This window comes from Pseudorasbora parva, chromosome 15 (genome assembly GCF_024679245.1).
Source record: "Pseudorasbora parva isolate DD20220531a chromosome 15, ASM2467924v1, whole genome shotgun sequence".
Classification (NCBI taxonomy): Eukaryota; Metazoa; Chordata; class Actinopteri; order Cypriniformes; family Gobionidae; genus Pseudorasbora; species Pseudorasbora parva.
Genome location: NC_090186.1, coordinates 14,660,778 through 14,674,052, shown reverse-complemented (window position 1 = coordinate 14,674,052; position 13,275 = coordinate 14,660,778). Strand labels below are relative to the sequence as shown.

General features: G+C 38.3%; 1 long non-coding RNA gene across 1 annotated transcript; it reads right to left on the bottom strand.

The window, feature by feature from the left end:
* Positions 1 to 5,709: 5,709 nt before the first annotated feature.
* LOC137041903 (uncharacterized) lies at positions 5,710 to 11,419 on the bottom strand. The gene is made up of 4 exons (XR_010898178.1): positions 11,304 to 11,419; positions 6,364 to 6,415; positions 5,961 to 6,028; positions 5,710 to 5,789 (listed from the first exon to the last, which is right to left on the bottom strand). It is a non-coding gene; the product is annotated as an uncharacterized lncRNA (long non-coding RNA).
* Between the last annotated feature and the right edge of the window lie 1,856 nt (positions 11,420 to 13,275).

Genomic DNA, 13,275 nt, shown 5'->3' with positions numbered 1-13,275 from the left:
TGGTCAGATGAGATTTTTTTTTTAGATCTGTGGCATTAAATCAACTCCGTGTTTGGAGGGAACTGGTGTAAAACATAATTTTTTGGGGCTGTTTCTCTGCAAAAGGTACATTGAACGGACATCTTTTCCTCAGCTAGAACGCAGAAATGGGTCATAGATGGGCAGGACAAAGACCCAAAACATACCGCCAAGGCAATAAAAGAGTGGCTCAAGAAGAAGCACATTAAGGTACAAGAAACCATAAAGATTTAGAGAGGATCTGTCCTGAGATGTGTGCAAACCCGATGACCAGAAACATCTTACTTATTTCACTAAGGTACTAAAAAGTCTCTGTTAGCTCCGCAGCACACTGTGGTCCACTCCATGTTTTAAATTTCTCCCAGCGGCAGTGTCCTGATGATGTCGTCGAGGCATGACAGCTGAAGACCAGATGATGGGTCTTCTTGACGATTCAGACGGTGGGGATCGCCTCAGCACCATGCAGGAGGCAGACAAAGCTCTCCGGGCACTTCTGTGGACACACCGGGGTCGGCGCAGAAGTCCAAGCCGCTCCAAGGCCGCATTGCAAGACGGAACAGCGGCGCAGCCGAGAAGCGGAACATCCCAACATCATGCCGGACGCCGATGACGATGGCCCGGATGACGCTAGCCCGGTGCAAACTTCAGCCACCATGCAGCTCAAGCCCGAGGGAGACCACCAGTGAGCAGCCGCGGCGAGAAACATCAAATGTCCTCCAAACCAGAACCAACCGCAGCAATTCAAACATAAACATCAGAGAAGCGGTGGAAAACAGCAAACGGTGAACAACGTCCTCTCAGTGGCTGCCAGCAAACAGCATAAGTCCCAATTGTAGCTCTGACTGTTAGACTAGTCACAAACATAAGAAAATAAAATAAAATCTAAATCTAATAGTACAGTAACATGATTTGTGGGTGGAGAAGCGGCGAACAGACAACGCCAGCGTCCTCTCCCCCACGTTGCCTAGCAACCAAATATTCTGTCTATGTAAATAAAATAAATATACCATAAAAAGTATAGACACTTCATTTTTTTGTAAGTGGGCAAATTCGCAAAATCAGCAGGGGATCAAATTATTATTTTCCCCCACTGTTTATGCAGTTGTATCATTCCTGGGATTCCTCTGTGCCATATTTGTCATGATCTTACTGCTTTAAAATGTTATGAAATGCTGTTTCATGCATACTGAGCTTTTTACACTGTTAAAGACTTGGATTCCCATCCTAAACATGGACAAAGTTTCAAAAACTAATGTTGGACGTTTGATGGAGTATTTCTGTGTCAAAAATACTCCTTCCGGTTTCTCACAAGTTTCGGAGAGTTTTTTTCGAGTATGGGTCTATTTGACGTTAATAAGAGCGGAAGGTCCTTGTATGGGCCGTACAGGCTCTTCTCCTGGTAGGGTGTGTACGCGTGACCAGAGCGAGAGAGAGGAAATGCACGCCCGTAAACAGTCTCTCAGGTGCAGATCCAGTCCTCCGTAAACACTTATGACGCGCCGCGCTCCACTTTATTCCTATGGGTGAGGTCGAGCGACTTCAACGCTTCAGCACAGCATTCCGGGAAGGCAGCGCTGCATTTGAACCGATTTAAACGCAGAAATGATGGGAAGCTTCAAGGCATCGCTTCAGTCGCGTCGCAAAGTGGATTTCCACCGTTCACTGCTGTCACAGGACTTCACCAAATCATACCAAAGAAGTGTGTTTTTGACGGAGCGGTCCCAGCGATAAAGGTTCGTTCCTGCTTTGGAAGCAGCCGGTGAGTAAATCTGCTTCAAATGTCTCTGCTATTGGCGTTGCATGAGTAAACATCAGTAAACGACACGATCCCGTGCTTCGTCATTCAAATGCGGTTACTCCATTGTTGTTCTGTATAACGTTACACTAGTCTGACTCCGACGTGCAAAACCGTTTTGCTTGCTACTTCTACACTGTAAAAAGATAACTGTGAAAAATACAGCAACTTGCTGGCAGCAATTAGCTTGTAAGTTGCTGTATTTCATTTCACAGTATTCTTACTGTAAATATAATCGCAGTAACTTTTTAATTACTGTAAAAAATGTACAGTAATAATCACAGTACTGTATTTTATAATTATACTGTAATCAGGATTACTGCATTAATTTTGTGTACTGTAAAATAAAGACACTGTCACAAATGCCATTTATTTTCTCACTTTTAATTTCAAAAATTCATATAAAAAAAGTATAGCATAATTTGTTCAATGTTACAATTTATCTGTACATTTTTTATTTCATCACTTTTCTGAACATACAAAAAAACACTTTTCTGAACAAACAAAATCAATATTTATTAAAATGTTTGGATAAAATTACAAATGTATAAAAATTTAATGATTTAAAAACAGCAGGATTTCAAATCTATATATTTTCTGAACATATACATTTTTTTCAATAAGTTAACATTTCTCTGTGAACAATTTATTTCATTTCAGCACTTTTTTGAGCAAACAAAACAAGCAATATGTATTCAAATGTTTGGGTAAAATTACAAATCTATAAAAATTAAATGATTTAAAGGGATTGACTTCCCATTGACTTCCTTAGTAGAAAAAAAATACTAAGGAAGTCAATGGGACCCATCAACTGTCTGGTTACCGACATTCTTCAAAATATCTTTCTTTGTGTTCAGCAAAAGAAAGAAATTCATACAGGTTGAGGGTGAGTAAATGATGACACAATTGAAATTTTTGGGTGAACTATCCCTTTAAAAACAGAAGGATTTCAAACCTGAATATTGTTTTTCTCCAATAATGTTTTTTTCCCATAACTATTATTCTTTTAAAACTTGACCTGGACTTCCTGGGCCTGAGTCTTCTGCCCTGTAGAAGAAGAAATTCATTATTAATGTAAAAGTTTAAAAGTAAGACAGATGGGTTGATGACATACACATAAAGTTTTAAATAAATATTAGTATTTTTTATATGCTTTGTTGGTGGTTTGTGGAGTAGCATCCCCCAGGGCTGATATTTTTTTATAGCTTTACAAAAGATGTAAAATGTAAATGTATTTTCGTTAACACATCTGAACACACTATTTTCTGTAACATCTGTAAAAATAACAACCTATTTTTAAAAGATAAAATGTAAATATTATGGAGTTGCAACTCGACTCTTATTAGACAGAATTGGTTTCTGTCATTTGCCATTACTTTAATATTTAATAACTGTCTACATGAATATTATAAAATTGTACATGAATATCCCACATTTCTGCCACAATACCATGTTTGCAGTTAGTGATACAACAGTGAAATTTATGTTTGTGAGTTCTGAATGGAAAAGTATTCTAACTGGCTGGTGTTGTCACACAATGTTCCTCCTGTTTTTCATGTCAGTGTTGTTGAATCACCTTGTGTTGACGCTGTAAAACTGCCTGATTTGAAAATGATGCTTGGCAGGCCTAAAGGGATAGTTCACTTTAAAATGAAAATGCTATTATCACATACTCAACCTCAAGTTGTTTCAAATCTGTATGAATTTCTTTCTCCTGCTGAACACAAAAGAGGATATTTTGAAGAATGTCGGTAACCAAACAGTTAACTGGAGCCAGTGACTTCCATAGTATTTTTTTTTTTTACTATTATGGAAGTCACTGGCTCCAGTTAACTGTTTGGTTACCAACATTCTTCAAAATATCCTCTTTTGTGTTCAGCAGAAGAAAGAAATTCATACAGGTTTGAAACAACTTGAGAATAAATTTTAAAGTGAACTATCCCTTTAATAGACAAGTTGCTGGCCACCCCTGACTTTCAATCACCATTTAAAGGTATTCAAGGTAACAATTAAAAGTCTCACCTGGAATTAGTTGTTCTGCCAGTCATACTCGATGAAGTCCCTGATGAGGCCATCCTTAAAAATATTCTTGTTTGCCGTAACCCGACCGACCCTGTCAATTTAGGGCCGACTCAATTTTTTATTTTTTTTCCCTTTTAGTCCGACCGACTTGCCGGTTGTAAATTGGCTTTAAGACCGACCAATTTCTTTTTTTACTTTTCAAACAATCTAATACAACAGTAATAAAATAATATGAATTATATTTTAGTAAGTATTATAAATGTATAAATTGCCTGGGCCATACAAACGAAGGCTACGTTCTTTCGTTTATAGAAAAACCCGTGACGTCATCTATGTTTACACTATGGTTAACGGATGTCACACTATGGCCTGCACGTGCGTTCGTTTCGGCTCGGCTCGGCTCATACTCTCATTCACTGTAACGTTAGACTGTTAAAGCCCTGTCGGAGATTTCGCCGCATTGTGTGACAGGAGTCAGGACCATGGACACGTTACACACACCAGGCAAGTGCACTGCAGAGGGGAGGGCTTAGTTTGAGCCCCTGCCCTTTTTGAAAATGAATCAAAAGTGCCCCTCTCAACATTTATCATTACTATATTGTGGCGAATAAAACAGATTTTGAATTATAATTAATATAACAACGTGTACAAAACAGTAACAAATGGCGGAAAAGCCGTTTATCTTGTCTCTGTCAGTATGAAATGTCGTTGTCATAACGCGTTGCTATGGGTAGCGTGTGTTCTGCTTCTGCTCGACCCCAGCGCGTGGTGGGAGCGGCGGCACTGGTTGTAACTTGAAAAATAATGCTTTATGTATGGTTCTGTCGATGGATACACGTGCACTACAACAGCGATAATAAAAGAAAACGTGGGCAAAACGGTCTATCTTTGTAAACTGTGTTCAATGCATGCGAGTGCTGCCGTATGACCAGTCATTTTCGCCATCATCACTCAGTATATTCGCCAGAAGACGCGAATGAGAACCCTCTGCAGTGAGAAGATCTGTCTCTGTGCGCAGCGCGCGCACGTCTCACAGCGCGCAAATATTGAGTTCTTTCAAGTCTTGCGTTTGAACGGATAAACTCACACAAAAAGTATGTCAACATGTCGATCTTGATGAGTATCTATCAGACAGTCTGTATATCCCTTAAGAGAACTTTATACAGTTGAGAATGACGATGCATATCTCTGTATTAGGTCTTAAAGGGGCAGTAGCCTTTACTGCTGTCTGTCAAACAAAAGATAAGGACTCACTCACTGCTCTTGATTGAATAGCTGGTTATAGCTACTTAATTAATTGAATTCATAAAAACAACTTTTTGCTTTTTAATATTCAAATGCACTAGTCTATATCACCAGATGCGTTGGTCTGGCAAGAAGTGCAAGCCACTTCAGAGACAGATAGTTGCGTGTTCTGAGTTAACACAATCGAGCGTAAAAATAAGAAACACATCACGGGAAAATACTAAACGGGAAGACAGCGGGAAAAGAGCTAAAATACGTGAGAAACCCGGAAAAAAAGGGAGGGTTGACAGCTTTGAGTCAATGACAGCTAGCTGGTGGTTGGACACTTTTCTTAAAGAATGCACCTGAAATTTATGCAATAAACATGTTTTTGACAAATATTTCAATTTGTTTGTGGTCTATATAGCCTGCAATTAGCCTACACGCCCGAAGGCACGGCTTGAAGACCCAGTCAGTGATGTCACGATATGCCAATTTGTTTAAATTCATACCTACGTAATCACCATCACCAAAAATGTACTTTTTTTTTTGTATTAAAATTTGGAAAAAAAAAATATAGACCTACCTACCGACCCTTTTTTAAAAAAAAATTACTGTTACTGCAAACCAAAATATTTTTAAGGATGGCCTGACCACCTTCCCAGTTTGTCTGCTAATCTGGACCTTTGAATTGCACTCGCTGTGCTCTGGGTTAATTCTGACGAAGAATCTGAAAATAAAAACATTAGGCTATGCATTACCCTATCCAAGAAAAAATACCTATTTTTTTTCTATTGGATCAGTAACAACTAGAGATTTTTGGAATGTAAGTGCAAAATGCATATGTGAAGTAACCCTTAATATTGGCATCTATTGTGTATGTTGAGTGCTTGGATCTTACCGAGCATGATGAGTCTGGGAGTGTTTGGCAGGAAATCTGAGCCTCAGCGTTTGCTTGGGTGGAAGTTTCTTTTAACACAAAATAAAACGAAAACACAGTTTTAGAAATCAAAAGTTCAATATTCATAAGAGAAAGTGTGTGGCAATACTGTAAAAAATTACAATTTCAAATAATTTTTATTTAAAGCTAACATAGCTACTATTTAATAAAATAAAAGACGTTATAAATGTAATTTCGCCAGATAAGACAAATATTAATACAATATATGCTCCCAAAAGTCGGGAATGGCACTCTATTAACAATCTAACATTATAGTTTCTGCAGCTTGAAGGCAATGAAGTTCAGAAAAATCATGAAATTATTAAGAATATGTTAAGTAACGTAGCTTAACAGATAACGTTACCTCTAGCTGGCTGCGTTTTCTCGGCCCGCTTAACTTCAATGTCTGATGATTCCTCAGGCGGCAACAGCAAGCAAGAGAAAAGAAACGAGAGATTATTAAATGGCTACCGCGCCAATAAATACAAAAAATTACACCATTTTAAATTAATGTAATTTCCCAATGCTAACGTTAGTCTTTAATCAAATTAAAGACGTTAAAAATGTAATGTTGCCGGATAAGACAAATCTTAATACAGTAGCCTACAGCCAGGGCCGGCGCGTGCCTATAGGCGAACTAGGCAGCCGCCTAGGGCGGCGGCTCAGCCAGGGCGGCAAGAGAGAGAGAGAGGGTGTAACTGTGTAAGCGAGAGAGAGAATTAAAAAAAATATGTATTTGTTAGTTTTACATTAGGTAGGTTACAATTATGGCACTTATATCAACAACATTTTTTCCCACTCCATTAGTATAAATTTAAAAATAAATATTTCCGCCCGGCCGTGCCCCCACCTCACTTAGAGCGGCATCGATTAGTATATGTGTGCAAAATACGCTCGACTGTGCCATCCGTTCCGTGGAAGAGCGCTTTTCGCTGCTTCGAGACCATGGGCGCGTATTTGGGTTTTTATATGACATCACATCTCTCAAAGAAAAGGAGAATAGCCTACAATAGTTCTTCAGGATTGCTTAAGACTGGAAAAGGCCCTGACTCATGGAGACTCACGGGATGTTGATAGGCATAAATAGTTTGAAGAGCTGACTGCTTTGGGTAGACGCCTGGTTGCTGGATCTAAACCACTGGATGCGCTTAAATTCATCTATGAAAAAGGGATGGAATAAATTTTTCTGAGCCCGATCTCACGAAAATGCATAGCCTATAAATAGTTTTCAATCTCGTGGAATGTATACGTCAAAATGAGTTTTGGCATGCATATGGTAGGCTACGTGGTTTTTCGCGTGCATATGATACGCACTTTATGGCGTATTATATGAACCGTATTATTAGGGTTATGGCGTATTATACATACGCATAAAGTGTATCATATGCACGCAAAAAAGATTTTACACTCTTAGTATTTATACGCATGACCATGAGATTGTGTTGATTTTCCCCAATGTTTTTATAGCATTGAGAGTGCTTCTCACTCTCCCCGTCACTGTGAGCTCAGATTATGATTATGTGAATGTGTGTTTGTGTGTATCAGTCAAGAAAAAAATCGAAACCTCCAATGAGCTAAATATTTGTTTGCATATTGCATATGTTTAGAGATGTTCTGCTGGTGGAAACAACAGGAGACCATAATAGCTAACGCGACTGTCAAGATATGGCTCGCACAGTGTTCAGAGCATAAGTTCAGAGTCCGCGCCAGCAGCAGCAGCGCGCGTTTCTTGTAAGCGTGGCGTTTATGTTGCGTGTCATCCGTGGGGCGTCTGCTGATATTAATGTACAGGGAAGCTCTATACTTCATGTTAAATATAAATATATTGCCGATTGATACAGCAAAGACAACGCCGGCAGTATAGCCGGCCCATACCATATCCATGGTATTGACGGCAAAAGGCTACAGAATATTTCGTTCTGTATTGACTGGTTTAATATTTCAAAATCGATAATTATATTGTTTTTTATTATTACAATTCGGCCTATATCTGCATTTATGTACAGACTTTCAAACATGAAAATGTCATTTTTATTAATGTGTATTCGTGTCAAAATGGCATATACACATCTTTTCCTATTATATTTCGCCTGGAAACGCTTCCAACACGCTCGCGTGTCGCGTGAAAATAGGCGTAGGCCTATCTTCTATTTGAAGCATGCACGTATTTTCCGCGAGGCTCGGACCGACGTAGGCAGTATGCAAGCTCTAACCGGTTAACATGGGAGCCGAAATAAAAACGGACACGCCACGCAGCCGAGATGCTCACGACACGCTTGCAGTGTGTCCCCGGCGTTATGGCCTTTTCACAACTGGTTCCTTCATTCGTTATTTATAACAGGTATTTATCTGATTGCGAAATGACTAAATTATCGTGCGCTTAGGTCGCGCTCTCTCTTATGTGGTCTTTGAATTTGAAATAGGGCTGGGCGATACAACGATAACGTTAATTATCACGATATAAATTTCCTCGATAAAACGATAACAACAGGTCGATAAATTCTCGATATAATGCTTACGCGCTATGCGTAATGCTGCGCATGCGTATTGCAGACTGGGCGTCTGCGTGCTGCACGCGGTAATGTTTACAGTCTGTGGCTGACAGGCTTGGAGGATCGGGGTTAAGTGGAGCGATAAAAATGAGCAATAGTGAAGAAAATGCAGCGCTCACGGCCAGTTCGGGGGACAGATATCGTTGACAAGGTAGTTCGCTCAACTTCAGTGGTTTGGAGATATTTTAGCGATCCCATCCGACATATAACAGAGCGACGTGCGTGGACTGCTTTTCATAGGTTCACGTTCACCACACGGAATTTAATTATTAAATTATCGTGTTTCTTCAAAGTTCTTCCATATAACATGCAGCCCAACACAGAACCTACATTAACTACATTCACACACCGGCTTATTACCTTGTTAGCTGTTGTGGGCGACTTATTTACAACAGGCTAACGTTACCAAACTATAATCACTAAAACATCGGACTTGTACATTGCTATCATAATTGTTTGTCTTTGGTGATGTATTAATGACTCCGCATCGCCTGTATCAAAAGAGAAATAATGTCATCTGGTGTTTAAAATTAATAAAATAGACTAGACAGCCCTTAACTTACTGGAGATCCACAAATACTGAACTTTTCTCTCTCCCGACCAGCCCACTGTCGGTGAGGTGTGTGTGTGTGACTGTGTGTGTGTGTGTCGGTGAGATGCACGGTGGACCAATCCACTGTGAGGCAAGAGAAGGGGCCTCAAAATGTTTCTTAAAACGCTTTTTTTTTACCGTTTGCGTTTTTAGTGTTTTACTTACACAATTAAATATTTATTATGCAATATTGAGCGTTTTTGTTCTATTTCAGCTGCGAAAATCGTTCACAGCAGAACCGCAACGCGTCTCACAACAACGTGTGTAAATGAACGATTCATTGTTTGAATGAATCGTTTGAATGAACGACTCAATGACTCGCTCATTAAGACGGCCACCTGCTGCCGCCTACTGGTGGTTTAATTTGATCTTTAAACATACTTTCCAACATGCCTTATTTGTCTATTCAAAACTACAAATCTCAAAACATTATTTAATGCTGTTGTAACTTTTCAGTGTAAATTATTTAATTTGATTGGTAACAGCCCTTATAGTGTTTCATTTTAATTAAATGTATTGATCAAAATTACAAATATAAAATGAAACATGAAGCTTAGCCTATATTTAATAAGATTAAGGGAAAATGCCCTTTATAAAAGGTGAAAATATCACAAATTTCAAATGATGCAGATTTAAATATGTCAAAGCTGATTGAACACTGGTGAGAATATTGCTTCAGAATAAATTATATTTACAACACACAAACACAAATACACACAGTCACACACACTTTTCCGGACAAGCTAATTTTTTACTTGGACAAGCTTGAACGATGTACTTGTTCGAAGGACAAGCACATGAACATGCTTAATGTCAAGCCCTGTATAATGATATATTATTGATATAAAGTGTTGAGTAAAAAAATGCTGGCCACAGTTAAGATTGTAATAAATAAATCTACCTTAGTTTAAATAAATTGTTCACTTGTTTGGGAAGTGTTTGTCATGTTTTGACAATAAAGAATAGTTTAAAACCACAGCTAACTGTTTGTTTTCTACATATTTCACTCAGGAGCAAAAATATGCCTTCAAACTTTAAAGAAATAAACATTTTACATTTATTGTGATATTTATCGATATCGACTGATATGCTAAATTATATCGTGATAATTTTTTTGGGCCATATCGCCCAGCCCTAATTTGAAATGAGCTGCTGAATAAAATGCATCTAATCTTATGTTTTCGTTGCTGTAAACTCCGTTAAATGAGCATACCACGGGAATTGAAGATCGGATTTATATTCATTTTGCGTAGGTGTAAGGTAGGCTATAAGGCAACCTGCATGTTCTTTTTTTATTTTTATTTGTTTAGCTCCGTTTGCGAGAGCCGCGAGCATAATCAGCCTGCCTCAGCTCGTCAAAATGCCTTTTACTGTGATGGTAATAGTAGGCGAAATTTACTAACATTGTGATGCTTGAAGTGTTTTATATCTATGGATTTTATTATAGGCAAGACAAGCCAAGAGTTGATTTGAGAGACTAAATCGATTAAATATGCGGTTAACTCACTGTCGGGCGCTGGCCGCTTGGTCGTCACTTAAAAAAATAAAACTTTAATTTAACAAACAAAAAAATGCTCTAAACATTTTTCTAAATTAACTTAATAAAGAAACGAAACAAAATATATCTACTTTGACATTAAAAACAAAACAGAACTATTTTAATGGCTGCAACAATGTAAAAAAAAAAAAAAAAAAAAAAAAAAAACCCGGCCTCCAGTCGGACTCGGGCCGAGAATTTTGATAAGCCTAGATTTGAGGCCCGTGCAGGGCTCTAGTTTTATTCTGTACACTGTCTATTATAAAACAGAAATGATATGCAGCTGTAGCACTGTGTACTTTTTTCACGTTGCAGAATGAAAAATAAAATCTGAAAACATGCCTGCACGTTTTTATTTTAGTGTCATTTTATAGATAAAGAACATATTAATTTGTATGTACATGCATCTTAAGGATACCTAATTGTGAGTGTGAGGTGGGGGGCGGCACGATCGTGCTCTGCCTAGAGCGGCATTTGAGCTAGCGCCGGCCCTGCCTACAGCCCATGCATGCTCCCACAAGTTTGAATAGCATTTTACCAATCTAGTTTCTGGGGGTTTCCATTCAGAAAAATCATGATTAATCACTATGAAAAATATGTTAAGTTAGGCCTAACGTACATACCTCAGCTGCGTTTGCTTTCAGCTCGAGACCGTCGAGAGTCGGCAGGCTTTGGCTCACTGCCTCACGCGCATGTGGTGACAGGAAAAAAAGCGATCACATTATGTGACGGATCAGCACCAAAAGAGATCACATCCACAATTTATTTTTTATTTAACAATACTATCCTTCTATAAATTAATGACGTTATCAAATGTTGCCAGACTAGAAAATATATCGAAATCATGCAGAAATATTTGTGGAAATAAAATTATAAAATGCACACACAGCATGAGACGAGTTTACTAGAAAGTGTGCCGCTCATTACTCTTTTATCTCTCAGTGCACTCTTAAAGTTGAACAAACAGTTGACTTTACAAGAGTAAACTTTGGAAATACATTATGTTACCTTTCTGATGTAAAAATTCGGATGAAAGTGGGGAATCTCGTAGCTTTCCTTGGCTGAAAAAAAAAATATTCTAGAAAATGCTGTATTGTGATTCACAGGAGAGAAAAAAAATACTGTAGAATTTACTCGCCATTGAAAAAAGACCATGATGCTTTGCAGATCTACAGCAACATGCTGTGTACAGGTTCTACAGTAAGTATTTTCTCATTTTACAGTAATAATGCTGTGAAAACTACAGATATTGGTCACAGTGTAAGGTCTAGTCGCATACAATAGTCCATAAACCGAATCATGTCCTCATAAACTGCGCGTAAACACACACAAAGGCCCCTAAATACAGTACATACCACAGAGACGGATGTCCTGATGTTGCAGTTTCTCCTGTTCAATTTATATCAGCCTCAGATTTGATTGTGGATCATTATCTGTATTAGCTGAGATAGCGATGGGTTTCTCCACGCTTGAGGACGTCACCGCTTTGTGCGCATTCGTCATTCTTTAGCTCCGCCCACACGATACGCCTCCAGGCGCTCGTTTTTTTCCGGAAAGACTCGGTACAGCCCATATTTCTTTTATAAATATGATAAAACTAAAGACTTTTCGGAGATATGAAGGATGCAATACTACTCTATAGGTACTCAAGATTGACATGAGATTGACTGAAACTGAGTGTTTCACCCCCCCTTTAAATATTTGAGTTAATACAATGAAAATTATTGAGAATTAACATCGCCCTTTATTCAAATAATATTAAAAGATTTTGTAAGCATATTGGCCCTCATTTATCAATCTCGCGTAGAAACGGGTGTATATGTTGCCGTAAGATTATGCTTACACTCTGAAGCTAAATGCTATCAGAATGTCACCGCGCGTCAGAGCGATTAAGTGCACGCACTGAGACGAGAGAGGTATGCATCAACTCGTTTTAGTTAAGGGAATAACATAGTTTAATATGAAAAAGCGGTGAAGTATCCCTTTAAGCCAACCAGGTTACTTACTTTTTAAAGTTAAACCAACAATTTTTTTACAGTGTACAGTATGTCCCAGTATTTTTGTTTTACAGTGTACAGTGCTTGCTCCATTTTCATAATAAATACAACAGTTACATTTTTTTTTACAACATTGGCTAGGGTATATATCAGTATTGATTACATTTATTTGAATAATTATAATAAAGGGTTTTAGTTTGTTCCTCAATTTAATTTGTCCACTGTGTAGAATTCTTCTTTTTTTATATTACAATTTTAAAATCCATGCAATTCTTTTTTGATAAACCTTCACGTTTATCAAAAGGAACTGTATGTAAGAAATGTATTTCATTGAATCATAAAATGGCCCTGATATGTCACTAGACGTTGAGAAATCATGTTAATTAATTTCAAATATTTACAGGCCAGGATATTGTCATTTAAAAGTTGTTGTTGCAGCCTTCAACTGATGTTGATGTTGACATGTTTTGTCCTGAAGCTCCACCCTCCACCTATCTACCAATCACGAAGTCAGTAGTGTTTCAGCATCCGGGTTGCCAGCTCCGCTCTAGTTACCACAGCTGCAGCTACAAACGTTCCTGCTGATCCTGCAGCCAAT